General features: G+C 37.0%; 5 non-coding genes across 5 annotated transcripts; 3 read left to right on the top strand and 2 right to left on the bottom strand.

Moving 5' to 3' along the window:
- The first annotated feature begins 459 nt into the window (after window positions 1-459).
- LOC127832841 (U6 spliceosomal RNA) lies at window positions 460-569 on the top strand. Its single transcript, XR_008027189.1, has one exon. It is a non-coding gene; the product is annotated as a U6 spliceosomal RNA (small nuclear RNA).
- A 4,045-nt stretch (window positions 570-4,614) lies between these two features.
- Window positions 4,615-4,731, bottom strand: LOC127832905 (U5 spliceosomal RNA). Its single transcript, XR_008027241.1, has one exon. It is a non-coding gene; the product is annotated as a U5 spliceosomal RNA (small nuclear RNA).
- A 975-nt stretch (window positions 4,732-5,706) lies between these two features.
- Window positions 5,707-5,812, top strand: LOC127832773 (U6 spliceosomal RNA). Its single transcript, XR_008027126.1, has one exon. It is a non-coding gene; the product is annotated as a U6 spliceosomal RNA (small nuclear RNA).
- Window positions 5,813-5,884: 72 nt separating this feature from the next.
- On the bottom strand, window positions 5,885-6,001 carry LOC127832914 (U5 spliceosomal RNA). Its single transcript, XR_008027250.1, has one exon. It is a non-coding gene; the product is annotated as a U5 spliceosomal RNA (small nuclear RNA).
- A 975-nt stretch (window positions 6,002-6,976) lies between these two features.
- On the top strand, window positions 6,977-7,086 carry LOC127832840 (U6 spliceosomal RNA). Its single transcript, XR_008027188.1, has one exon. It is a non-coding gene; the product is annotated as a U6 spliceosomal RNA (small nuclear RNA).
- The last annotated feature ends 5,414 nt before the right edge of the window (window positions 7,087-12,500 follow it).

Below are 12,500 nucleotides of genomic sequence, written 5' to 3'. Positions count from 1 at the left end.
TGTCGCGCTTTTACATTGAATTATACAGGGAAACTATTTAGTATATTATGACCGACCTTAATAGTGAAGCCATTGTAAACGCACAGCTATTGGCTGGAAAACGCTATTAATAGTGAAGCTATTGTATACGTACAGCTTTTGTTCGGAAAACACAACACGTCGTGGCTAAAAATAGACTGGTAAAATTAGTACAGTGCGTCGCAATGTTTAACATTTACCATTCACAGCTGCGCTCTTCTGTTCCGTTGCACGCGATTGAAACGATGTCGGCATCTCATTCGCGTATCCTAGTACGCTGCGACCGTAGAAAGCGAATATACACTGCCGGCCGGAAATACCTCTAGGTAAGTATCTGAGGCGGAACACACGCATACGGGCATTTTAGCGCGCATTTGAACCTGCAAAAGTGTGCATCAGATAGCAACACATATATACAGCATTATGGCAACGTCCTTTTTCGTACTGCTTCGGCAGTACATATACTAAAATTGGAACGATACAGAGAAGATTAGCATGGCCCCTGCGCAAAGGAAGGAGCGCAATCTTCTCCCCAGCCGTTCCAATTTAAAAAAACGCAAATAAGGGGCCATAAAAAAACGCAGAAAACGCCCGAAAAAAAGGCGTTTGCGGAACGTTGTCGACAGGGCCATAGTAAATCGCGTCGTAAAAACCGCTTATCGACAGGGCTTTTGTCGATTTTGATTTTCAGGAAAAACGGCGGGAAAAATGACCGATTTTACACACCGAGGCCCTTTCACGGCGTATAAAATCGGAACCACTTGGCCGATTTGGATGTAACTTGGCAGTTATATAGATAATGGGCCAAACAAGCTTTAAAATGGACGCTTTTGGACATGACTGCGTAAAACATTCATAATTAACAGCACAAAATGGGTCATCTTTTACAAAAAATGTCAACTTTAAGTGGCATTTAAATGACTTTTAGACCTCAAAGAGTTGCAAATTTTTAATATTCTGCACATTTCGACTAGTTGTTTTACAAATCTAGAAGCATTTATGCTTGGGATGTATATAAACCATGTTATTCAATGTCAAAATTGGCCAAAAATCACAATAAAGTCCCCAAAATGGCTAAGCAGCAAAATCGGAACCACTGGGTCAAATCAGCTGAAACTTGGCAGTATTATAGATTATGGTCCAAACAAGCTACAAAATGAGCGCTTTTGGACCTGACTGCGTAAAACATTCATTATTTACAGAATAAAATGGGTCATTTTTTACAAACAAGGTCAACTTTAAGTGGCATTTAAATGACTTTTAGACCTCAGAGAGTTGCCAATTTTTAATAATTTGCACACTTCGACTAGTTTTTTTTAACAAATTTATAAGCATTTATGCTTGGGGTGTATATAAACCCTGTTATTCAATGTCAAAGTTGGCCAAAAAATCACAATAAAGTCCCCAAAATGGCTAAGCAGCAATGCCCCTTTAACAGTATTCCTTATATTGAATTGTACTGTTTAAATATATAACTAAGTATATTTAATCATAATGGCCCAGTATTTCACACTTGATAGGTCACTGCTGGGGTTTGAACCCAGAACTCATCTCACATAGTAAGAAGCGTTTTGCAATTAAACTACAATGACTGTATCGTGTGAATTGGAGCCGAATCTGCTGAAACTTGGCTTATTTTAGATTATGGTCCAAAACAAGCTACACAATGAGTGCTTTTGGACCTGACTGCGTAAAAACATTGATAATGGACAGCACAAAATGGGTCATTTTCTACAAAAAATGTCAACTTTAAGTGGCATTTAAATGACTCTTAGACATAAGAGAGTTGCAAATTTTTAATGTTCTGCTCGCTTCGACATGATTTGGAACAAATTTAGAAGCATTTATGCTTGGGGTGTATATAAACCCTGTTATTCAATGTCAAATTTGGCCAAATATCACAATAATGTACTAGAAATGGCTAAGCAGCAATGCCCTTTAACAGTATTCCTTATATTGAATTGTACTGTTTAAATAGATAACTGTGTAAATTTAATCATAATGGCTCTGTATTTCACACTTGATATGCCACTGCTGTGGCTTGAACTCAGAACTCATTTCACATAGTAAGATGCCTTTTGCAATTAAACTACAATGACTGTATCGTGTGAAGTGGAGCCGAATCTGCTGAAACTTGGCCTTATTATAGATTATGGTACAAACAAGCTACAGAATGAGCCCTCTTGGACTTGATTGCGTAAAACTTTGATAATAGACAGCACAAAATGGGTCATTTTCTACAAAAAATGTCTTTAAGTGGCATTTTAATGACCTTTAGACATCAGAGAGTTGCAAATACAGTCCCAAAAATGGCTAAGCAGCAATGCCCCTTTAACATTATTACTTATATTTTATTGTATTGTTTAAATAGATAACTGTGCATATTTGATTTTTAATATTTTGCATACTTTGACTTGTTTACAAGTTTAGAAACATTTATGCTTGGAATGTATATAAACTCTGTTATTCAATGTCAAAGTTGACCAAAAATCACAATATAGTCCCAAAAATGTTTAAGCAGCAATGCCCCTTTAACACTATTACTTATATATAATTGTACTGTTTAAATAGATAACTCTGTTTATTTAATTTTTAATATTATGCACACTTTGACTAGTATTTTACAAATTTACAAACATTTGTGCTTTGGATGTATATAAATCCTGTTATTCAATGTCAAAATTGGCCAAAAATCACAAAATAGTCCCAAAAATGGCTAAGCAGCAATGCCCCTTTAACATTATTACATATTTTGAATGGTACTGTTTAAAAAGATAAATGTGTTAGATTTAATCATAATGGCTATGTATTTCACACTTGATAGGCCACTGCTGGGGCTTGAACCCAGAACTCATCTCACATAGTAAGATGCGTTTTTCAATTAAACTACAATGACTGTATCGTGTGAAGTGGAGCCAACATACACCCACATAAGTGAAAAAAATCTGTATGTGCCCAAATAACAATAGATGAATGCATATTAGGCTTCAATGTTGCTTATACCATGACTACTGGTTCATTAGTTGCCATTTTTATTAATATATATGCCAAATTTATTTAAATAGACTTGAAAATGTGTGTCAGCTGGTAGTTAATAAGAAAAAATCTGCATTTTTATGTAGGGTGCTAACACAGTAAAATTGTATGTGCCCAAATCATAACAGATGAATGCATATTAGGCTTCAATGTTGCTTATTCTATGACTACTGGTTCATACGATGCCATTTTTATTAATATATATGTCGGCTAGGTACCAAATAAGAAAAAAAATCAGCATTTGTATGTAGGGTTTTCACACAGTTAAATTCTTTGTGCCCAAATAATAACAGATAAAGGCATATAAGGCTTCAGTGTAGCTTATACTATGACAACTGGTTCATATGACGCCATTTTTATTAATATATATGCCAAATTTAATGAAAAACACTTGAAAATATGTGTCGGCTGGTAACAAATATTAAACAAATCAGCAATTTTATGCAGGGTCAGTAATTTTTACCTGTCGCAGTAACTGTAGCCTTGGATTTCAGTGGCTTCTGAACAACCGCTGCGGGGCTGAGGGAAGAAGCCACCAGTGATGCAGCCTAGACCTTCTTTTTCTGTGACAGCGCCATGTCTGCCTTCCTCGGCATCTCATAACCTTCCTGCTTGATGGCCACTCTGCCGTTCGGGGAGCCTTGCTGATAGGCCTTTATAAAGTGGAAATAAGAAGCATACTCAAAACGAATAGATGCCCTTTATACATAAGTTGTAAACATTTGATCATTTGGGGATATTTTACATGTCTATAAAATATTTATTTTTTTAACAAAGGGTTTTTATGTTATCATACAGCAATTTTACGGTTGTAACATATAAGTAAACGAGAATTCTACTGATATCCACCTGAAAACAGTAGCTGACAACGGGTTCAGACCTTAAAAACATGTTTTTAATGGTTTGACATTTCAATGCAAACATTGGTGGGTGGGGTAAAATTGACAGCATCGGTTTTCTGCCGAAATACGCATGCAATAGAAAAATCAATGTACACCCATTCATTTTACACTAAACTGGTTCGATTAATACCAAAGAACACGCTGTACGAGTCGTTATAATAGAAAAACTTGTCCTGAAAAATATTTGGAATTTTCGTGTAAACAATCTCCCGCTTAGAAGTAGGTCATGCGAAATTTTCATATAATGACTTTTGCGATGGCGATTTCTTACCTGATGCAGATATATCCCAATAAAAGGCACTGATTTAAATCGAAGTGTATGCAAAATAACGAAAGAAAGACACTAAATACCGCTAAAATCACTCTATGAAATCCAAGATGGCGGCGCTCGTGAAACCAAGCGAATACGTCACGAGTCACGCGCCAAAAGCGTCCAGTTTCATTGGTCGAAAGTTGGATCAAACTTGGAACACATGGAACCGTATCAGCCAATCAAGATGGAGCGTTGTTCCATGTTTTGGGGAGAATATCACTCCGTCCCCTGCGCAAGGATGACACGCAAATTCGTGAAGCGTTCCATATTTTTTAGAACAAACAATATATTTAGACTCGGATGCCTAGCTGCCACCAAGGTTTATGTATTGACACATTATCGCATATCCTGAATTAACAGGACTTCAGAAATAAGTCTATAGACTCATTGAATGTTCCACTGCACGGAAATCTTTAGTAAAAGGCGAAAGATTTATACGTGACTGTAGTGAAACCAGAGTTGTTAAAGAGGGAACGCCCGTGCATTGGTTGATGTACTGAACCTGTATATCAGCTCGCAGGTTACGCTCTGCAGTGTTCCGCTACGAACGCCAATCACGAGAGTTCCTATTAAGGTTACAGTATACTAAATAATCGTTTCATGTAGGGCTGTACTCTCTAAAAAAAATATCATAGTTGACAGGAAGGCATGCTTTACACTTTAAACTATCGTTCGGGTTTTATCTTTCGGAGATAATGGTAGGGCATGAATAGGTGTTCACTACTGAATCCCTGAAATATGATAAACTTGAAGACTATAGTAAAGCAGTGCACTGAAAAAGGTTACATTCCACTAAGAAACGGCCGAAAACAAAAGTTGCAAAAACAGTCGATTTTGATTCGTGTCAAGTTCTTGCTTGGTTTGAACATGGCGTACCTTTTGTATTGCATAAATCGATTCCGCTTAGAATGGCCTTTAAGAAAAGGTATTGTTATGGGGTCTCTATGTGCAAAATGTTGCACTTATTTTCGCTTAAAGTTGTCGCGCTTTTACATTGAATTATACAGGGAAACTATTTAGTATATTATGACCGACCTTAATAGTGAAGCCATTGTAAACGCACAGCTATTGGCTGGAAAACGCTATTAATAGTGAAGCTATTGTATACGTACAGCTTTTGTTCGGAAAACACAACACGTCGTGGCTAAAAATAGACTGGTAAAATTAGTACAGTGCGTCGCAATGTTTAACATTTACCATTCACAGCTGCGCTCTTCTGTTCCGTTGCACGCGATTGAAACGATGTCGGCATCTCATTCGCGTATCCTAGTACGCTGCGACCGTAGAAAGCGAATATACACTGCCGGCCGAAATACCTCTAGGTAAGTATCTGAGGCGGAACACACGCATACGGGCATTTTAGCGCGCATTTGAACCTGCAAAAGTGTGCATCAGATAGCAACACATATATACAGCATTATGGCAACGTCCTTTTTCGTACTGCTTCGGCAGTACATATACTAAAATTGGAACGATACAGAGAAGATTAGCATGGCCCCTGCGCAAGGATGACACGCAAATTCGTGAAGCGTTCCATATTTTTTAGAACAAACAATATATTTAGACTCGGGTGCCTAGCTGCCACCAAGGTTTATGTATTGACACATTATCGCATATCCTGAATTAACAGGACTTCAGAAATAAGTCTATAGACTCATTGAATGTTCCACTGCACGGAAATCTTTAGTAAAAGGCGAAAGATTTATGCGTGACTGTAGTGAAACCAGAGTTGTTAAAGAGGGAACGCCCGTGCATTGGTTGATGTACTGAACCTGTATATCAGCTCGCAGGTTACGCTCTGCAGTGTTCCGCTACGAACGCCAATCACGAGAGTTCCTATTAAGGTTACAGTATACTAAATAATCGTTTCATGTAGGGCTGTACTCTCTAAAAAAAATATCATAGTTGACAGGAAGGCATGCTTTACACTTTAAACTATCGTTCGGGTTTTATCTTTCGGAGATAATGGTAGGGCATGAATAGGTGTTCACTACTGAATCCCTGAAATATGATAAACTTGAAGACTATAGTAAAGCAGTGCACTGAAAAAGGTTACATTCCACTAAGAAACGGCCGAAAACAAAAGTTGCAAAAACAGTCGATTTTGATTCGTGTCAAGTTCTTGCTTGGTTTGAACATGGCGTACCTTTTGTATTGCATAAATCGATTCCGCTTAGAATGGCCTTTAAGAAAAGGTATTGTTATGGGGTCTCTATGTGCAAAATGTTGCACTTATTTTCGCTTAAAGTTGTCGCGCTTTTACATTGAATTATACAGGGAAACTATTTAGTATATTATGACCGACCTTAATAGTGAAGCCATTGTAAACGCACAGCTATTGGCTGGAAAACGCTATTAATAGTGAAGCTATTGTATACGTACAGCTTTTGTTCGGAAAACACAACACGTCGTGGCTAAAAATAGACTGGTAAAATTAGTACAGTGCGTCGCAATGTTTAACATTTACCATTCACAGCTGCGCTCTTCTGTTCCGTTGCACGCGATTGAAACGATGTCGGCATCTCATTCGCGTATCCTAGTACGCTGCGACCGTAGAAAGCGAATATACACTGCCGGCCGAAATACCTCTAGGTAAGTATCTGAGGCGGAACACACGCATACGGGCATTTTAGCGCGCATTTGAACCTGCAAAAGTGTGCATCAGATAGCAACACATATATACAGCATTATGGCAACGTCCTTTTTCGTACTGCTTCGGCAGTACATATACTAAAATTGGAACGATACAGAGAAGATTAGCATGGCCCCTGCGCAAAGGAAGGAGCGCAATCTTCTCCCCAGCCGTTCCAATTTAAAAAAACGCAAATAAGGGGCCATAAAAAAACGCAGAAAACGCCCGAAAAAAAGGCGTTTGCGGGCCGTTGTCGACAGGGCCATAGTAAATCGCGTCGTAAAAACCGCTTATCGACAGGGCTTTTGTCGATTTTGCTTTTCAAGAAAAAAGGCGGGAAAAATGCCCTATTTTGCGCACCGAGGTTCTTTGAGGGCGTATAAAATCGGAACCACGGGGCCGATTTGGATGAAACTTTGCAATTGTATAGATTATGGTCCAAACAAGCTATAAAATGGACGCTTTTATACCTGACTGAGTAAATCATTCATAATTGACAGCACAAAATGGGTCATTTTTTACAGAAAATGTCAACTTTAAGTGGCATTTAAAAGACCTCAGAGAGTTGCAATTTTTTTATATTCTGCACACTTCGACTTGTTTTGCACAAACTTAAATGCATTTATGCTTGGTATGCATATAAACCCAGTTATTTGAATGTCAAAGTCGATCAAAAATCACAATAAAGTCCCAAAAATGGCAAAGCAGCAAAATCGGTATCACTGGGTCAAATCAGCTGAAACTTGGCAGTATTATAGATTATGGTCCAAACAAGCTACAAAATGAGCGCTTTTGGACCTGACTGCGTAAAACATTCATTATTAACAGCATAAAATGAGTCATTTTTAATAAACGATGTCAACTTTAAGTGGCATTTTAATGACTTTTAGACCTCAGAATTTATAATATTCTGCACACGTCGACTATTTTTTTGACAAATTTAGAAGCATTTATGCTTGGGATGTATATAAACCATGTTATTCAATGTCAAAATTGGCCAAAAAATCACAATAAAGTCCCAACAATGGCTAAGCAGCAAAATTGGAACCACTGGGTCAAATCAGCTGAAACTTGGCAGTATTATAGATTATGGTCCAAACAAGCTACAAAACGGGCGCTTTTGGACCTGACTGCGCAAAACATTCATAATTTACAGCATAAAATGGGTCATTTTTCACAAAACAATGTCAACTTTAAGTGGCATTTAAATGACTTTTTGACCTCAGAGAATTGCAATTTTTTATATTCTGCACACTTCGACTATTTTCTTTTAACAAATTCAGAAGCATTTATGCTTGGGGTGTATATAAACCCTGTTATTCAATGTCATAGTTGGCCCAAAAATCACAATAAAGTCCCAAAAATGGCTAAGCAGCAATGCCCCTTTAACAGTATTCCTTATATTGAATTGTACTGTTTAAATATATAACTAAGTATATTTAATCATAATGGCTCAGTATTTCACACTTGATAGGCCACTGCTGGGGCTTGAACCCAGAACTCATCTCACATAGTAGGATGCGTTTTTCAATTAAACTACAATGACTGTATCGTGTGAAGTGGAGCTGAATCTGCTGAAACTTGGCCTTATTATAGATTATGGTACAGACAAGCTACAGAGTGAGCCCTATTGGACCTGATTGCGTAAAACTTTGATAATAGACAGCACAAATGGGTCATTTTCTACAAAAAATGTCTTTAAGTGGCATTTAAATGACTTTTAGACATCGGAGAGTTGCAAATACAGTCCCAAAAATGGCTAAGCACCAATGCCCCTTTAACATTATTACTTATATTTTATTGTATTGTTTAAATAGATCACTGTGCATATTTGATTTTAAATAGTTTGCATACTTTGACTTGTTGTTTACAAATTTAGAAACATTTATGCTTTGAATGTATATAAACTCTGTTATTCAATGTCAAAGTTGACCAACAATCACAATATAGTCCCAAAAATGTTTAATCAGCAATGCCCCTTTAACACTATTACTTATATATATTTGTACTGTTTAAATAGATAACTTTGTTTATTTAATTTTTAATATTCTGCACATTTCGACTAGTTTTTTTACAAATTTAGAAACATTTATGCTTTGGATGTATATATATCCTGATATTCAATGTCAAAAATGGCCAAAAATCACAAAATAGTCCCAAAAATGGCTAAGCAGCAATGCCCCTTTAACATTATTACTTATATTGAATTGTACTGTTTAAATAAATAAATGTGTTATATTAAATCATAATGGCTATGTATTTCACACTTGATAGGCCACTGCTGGGGCTTGAACCCAGAACTCATCTCACATAGTGAGATGTGTTTTTCAATTAAACTACAATGACTGTATCGTGTGAAGTGGAGCCAACATACACCCACATAAGTGAAAACAATCTGTAAGTGCCCAAATAACAATAGATGAATGCATATTAGGCTTCAATGTTGCTTATACTATGACTACTGGTTCATTAAATGCCATTTTTATTAATAAATATGCCCAATTTAATGAAATAGACTTGAATTTGTGTGTCGGCTGGTAGCAAATAAGAAAAAAAATCAGCATTTCTATGTAGGGTGCTAACACAGTAAAATGGTATGTGCCCAAATCATAACAGATAAATGCATATTAGGCTTCAATGTTGCTTATACTATGACTACTGGTTCATATGAAGCCATTTTTATTAATATATATGTCAACTAGGTACCAAATAAGAAAAAAATCAGTATTTTTATGTAGGGTTTTCACACAGTTAAATTATTTGTGCCCAAATAATAACAGATAAATGCTTATAAGGCTTCAATGTGGCTTATACTATGACAACTGGTTCATACGATGCCATTTTTATTAATATATATGCCAAATTTAATGAAATATACTTGAAAACATGTGTCGGCTGGTACCAAATATTAAACAAATCAGCAATTTTATGCAGGGTGAGTGCTTTTTACCTGTCGCAGTAACTGTAGCCTTGGATTTCAGCGGCTTCTGAACAACCGCCGCGGGGCTGAGGGAAGAAGCCACCAGTGTTGCCGCCTAGACCTTCTTCGTCTGTGACAGCGCCATGTCCGTCTTCCTCGGCATCTCATGACCTTCCTGCTTGATGGCCACTCTGCCGTTCGGGAAGCCTTGCTGATAGGCCTTTATAAAGTGGAAATAAGAAGCATTATAAAAACGAATAGATGCCCTTTAAACATAAGTTGTAAACATTTGATCATTTGTGGATATTTTGCATGTCTGTCAAAGAAAAAATTTTCAACAAAGGGTTTTTATGTTATCATACAGCACATTTACGTTTGTAACATATAAGTAAACGAGTATTCTACTGATATCCACCTGGAAACAGTAGCTGACAACGGGTTCAGACCTTAAAAACAAGTTTTTAATGGTTTGACATTTCAATGCAAACATTGGTGGGTGGGGTAAAATTGACAGCATCGGTTTTCTGCCGAAATACGCATGCAATAGAAAAATCAATGTACACGCATTCATTTTACACTAAACTGGTTCGATTAATACCAAAGAACACGCTGTACGAGTCGTAATAATAGAAAAACTTGTCCTGAAAAATATTTGGAATTTTCGTGTAAACAATCTCCCGCTTAGAAGTAGGTCATGCGAAATTTTCATATATTGACTATTGCGATGGCGATTTCTTACCTGATGCAGATATATCCCAATAAAAGGCACTGATTTAAATCGAAGTGTATGCAAAATAACGAATGAAAGACACTAAATACCGCTAAAATCACTCTATGAAATCCAAGATGGCGGCGCCCGTGAAACCAAGCGAATACGTCACGAGTCACGCGCCAAAAGCGTCCAGTTTCATTGGTCGAAAGTTGGATCAAACTTGGAATAAATGGAACCGTATCAGCCAATCAAGATGGAGCGTTGTTCCATGTTTTGGGGAGAAGATCACTCCGTCCCCTGCGCAAAGGAAGGAGCGCAATCTTCTCCCCAGCCGTTCCAATTTAAAAAAACGCAAATAAGGGGCCATAAAAAAACGCAGAAAACGCCCGAAAAAAAGGCGTTTGCGGGCCGTTGTCGACAGGGCCATAGTAAATCGCGTCGTAAAAACCGCTTATCGACAGGGCTTTTGTCGATTTTGCTTTTCAAGAAAAAAGGCGGGAAAAATGCCCTATTTTGCGCACCGAGGTTCTTTGAGGGCGTATAAAATCGGAACCACGGGGCCGATTTGGATGAAACTTTGCAATTGTATAGATTATGGTCCAAACAAGCTATAAAATGGACGCTTTTATACCTGACTGAGTAAATCATTCATAATTGACAGCACAAAATGGGTCATTTTTTACAGAAAATGTCAACTTTAAGTGGCATTTAAAAGACCTCAGAGAGTTGCAATTTTTTTATATTCTGCACACTTCGACTTGTTTTGCACAAACTTAAATGCATTTATGCTTGGTATGCATATAAACCCAGTTATTTGAATGTCAAAGTCGATCAAAAATCACAATAAAGTCCCAAAAATGGCAAAGCAGCAAAATCGGTATCACTGGGTCAAATCAGCTGAAACTTGGCAGTATTATAGATTATGGTCCAAACAAGCTACAAAATGAGCGCTTTTGGACCTGACTGCGTAAAACATTCATTATTAACAGCATAAAATGAGTCATTTTTAATAAACGATGTCAACTTTAAGTGGCATTTTAATGACTTTTAGACCTCAGAATTTATAATATTCTGCACACGTCGACTATTTTTTTGACAAATTTAGAAGCATTTATGCTTGGGATGTATATAAACCATGTTATTCAATGTCAAAATTGGCCAAAAAATCACAATAAAGTCCCAACAATGGCTAAGCAGCAAAATTGGAACCACTGGGTCAAATCAGCTGAAACTTGGCAGTATTATAGATTATGGTCCAAACAAGCTACAAAACGGGCGCTTTTGGACCTGACTGCGCAAAACATTCATAATTTACAGCATAAAATGGGTCATTTTTCACAAAACAATGTCAACTTTAAGTGGCATTTAAATGACTTTTTGACCTCAGAGAATTGCAATTTTTTATATTCTGCACACTTCGACTATTTTCTTTTAACAAATTCAGAAGCATTTATGCTTGGGGTGTATATAAACCCTGTTATTCAATGTCATAGTTGGCCCAAAAATCACAATAAAGTCCCAAAAATGGCTAAGCAGCAATGCCCCTTTAACAGTATTCCTTATATTGAATTGTACTGTTTAAATATATAACTAAGTATATTTAATCATAATGGCTCAGTATTTCACACTTGATAGGCCACTGCTGGGGCTTGAACCCAGAACTCATCTCACATAGTAGGATGCGTTTTTCAATTAAACTACAATGACTGTATCGTGTGAAGTGGAGCTGAATCTGCTGAAACTTGGCCTTATTATAGATTATGGTACAGACAAGCTACAGAGTGAGCCCTATTGGACCTGATTGCGTAAAACTTTGATAATAGACAGCACAAATGGGTCATTTTCTACAAAAAATGTCTTTAAGTGGCATTTAAATGACTTTTAGACATCGGAGAGTTGCAAATACAGTCCCAAAAATGGCTAAGCAGCAATGCCCCTTTAACATTATTACTTATATTTTATTGTAT

This window comes from Dreissena polymorpha, chromosome 5 (genome assembly GCF_020536995.1).
Source record: "Dreissena polymorpha isolate Duluth1 chromosome 5, UMN_Dpol_1.0, whole genome shotgun sequence".
Lineage (NCBI taxonomy): Eukaryota > Metazoa > Mollusca > Bivalvia > Myida > Dreissenidae > Dreissena > Dreissena polymorpha.
Note: the sequence above shows the minus strand (reverse complement) of the source record. Positions and strands in the feature narration are given on the sequence as shown.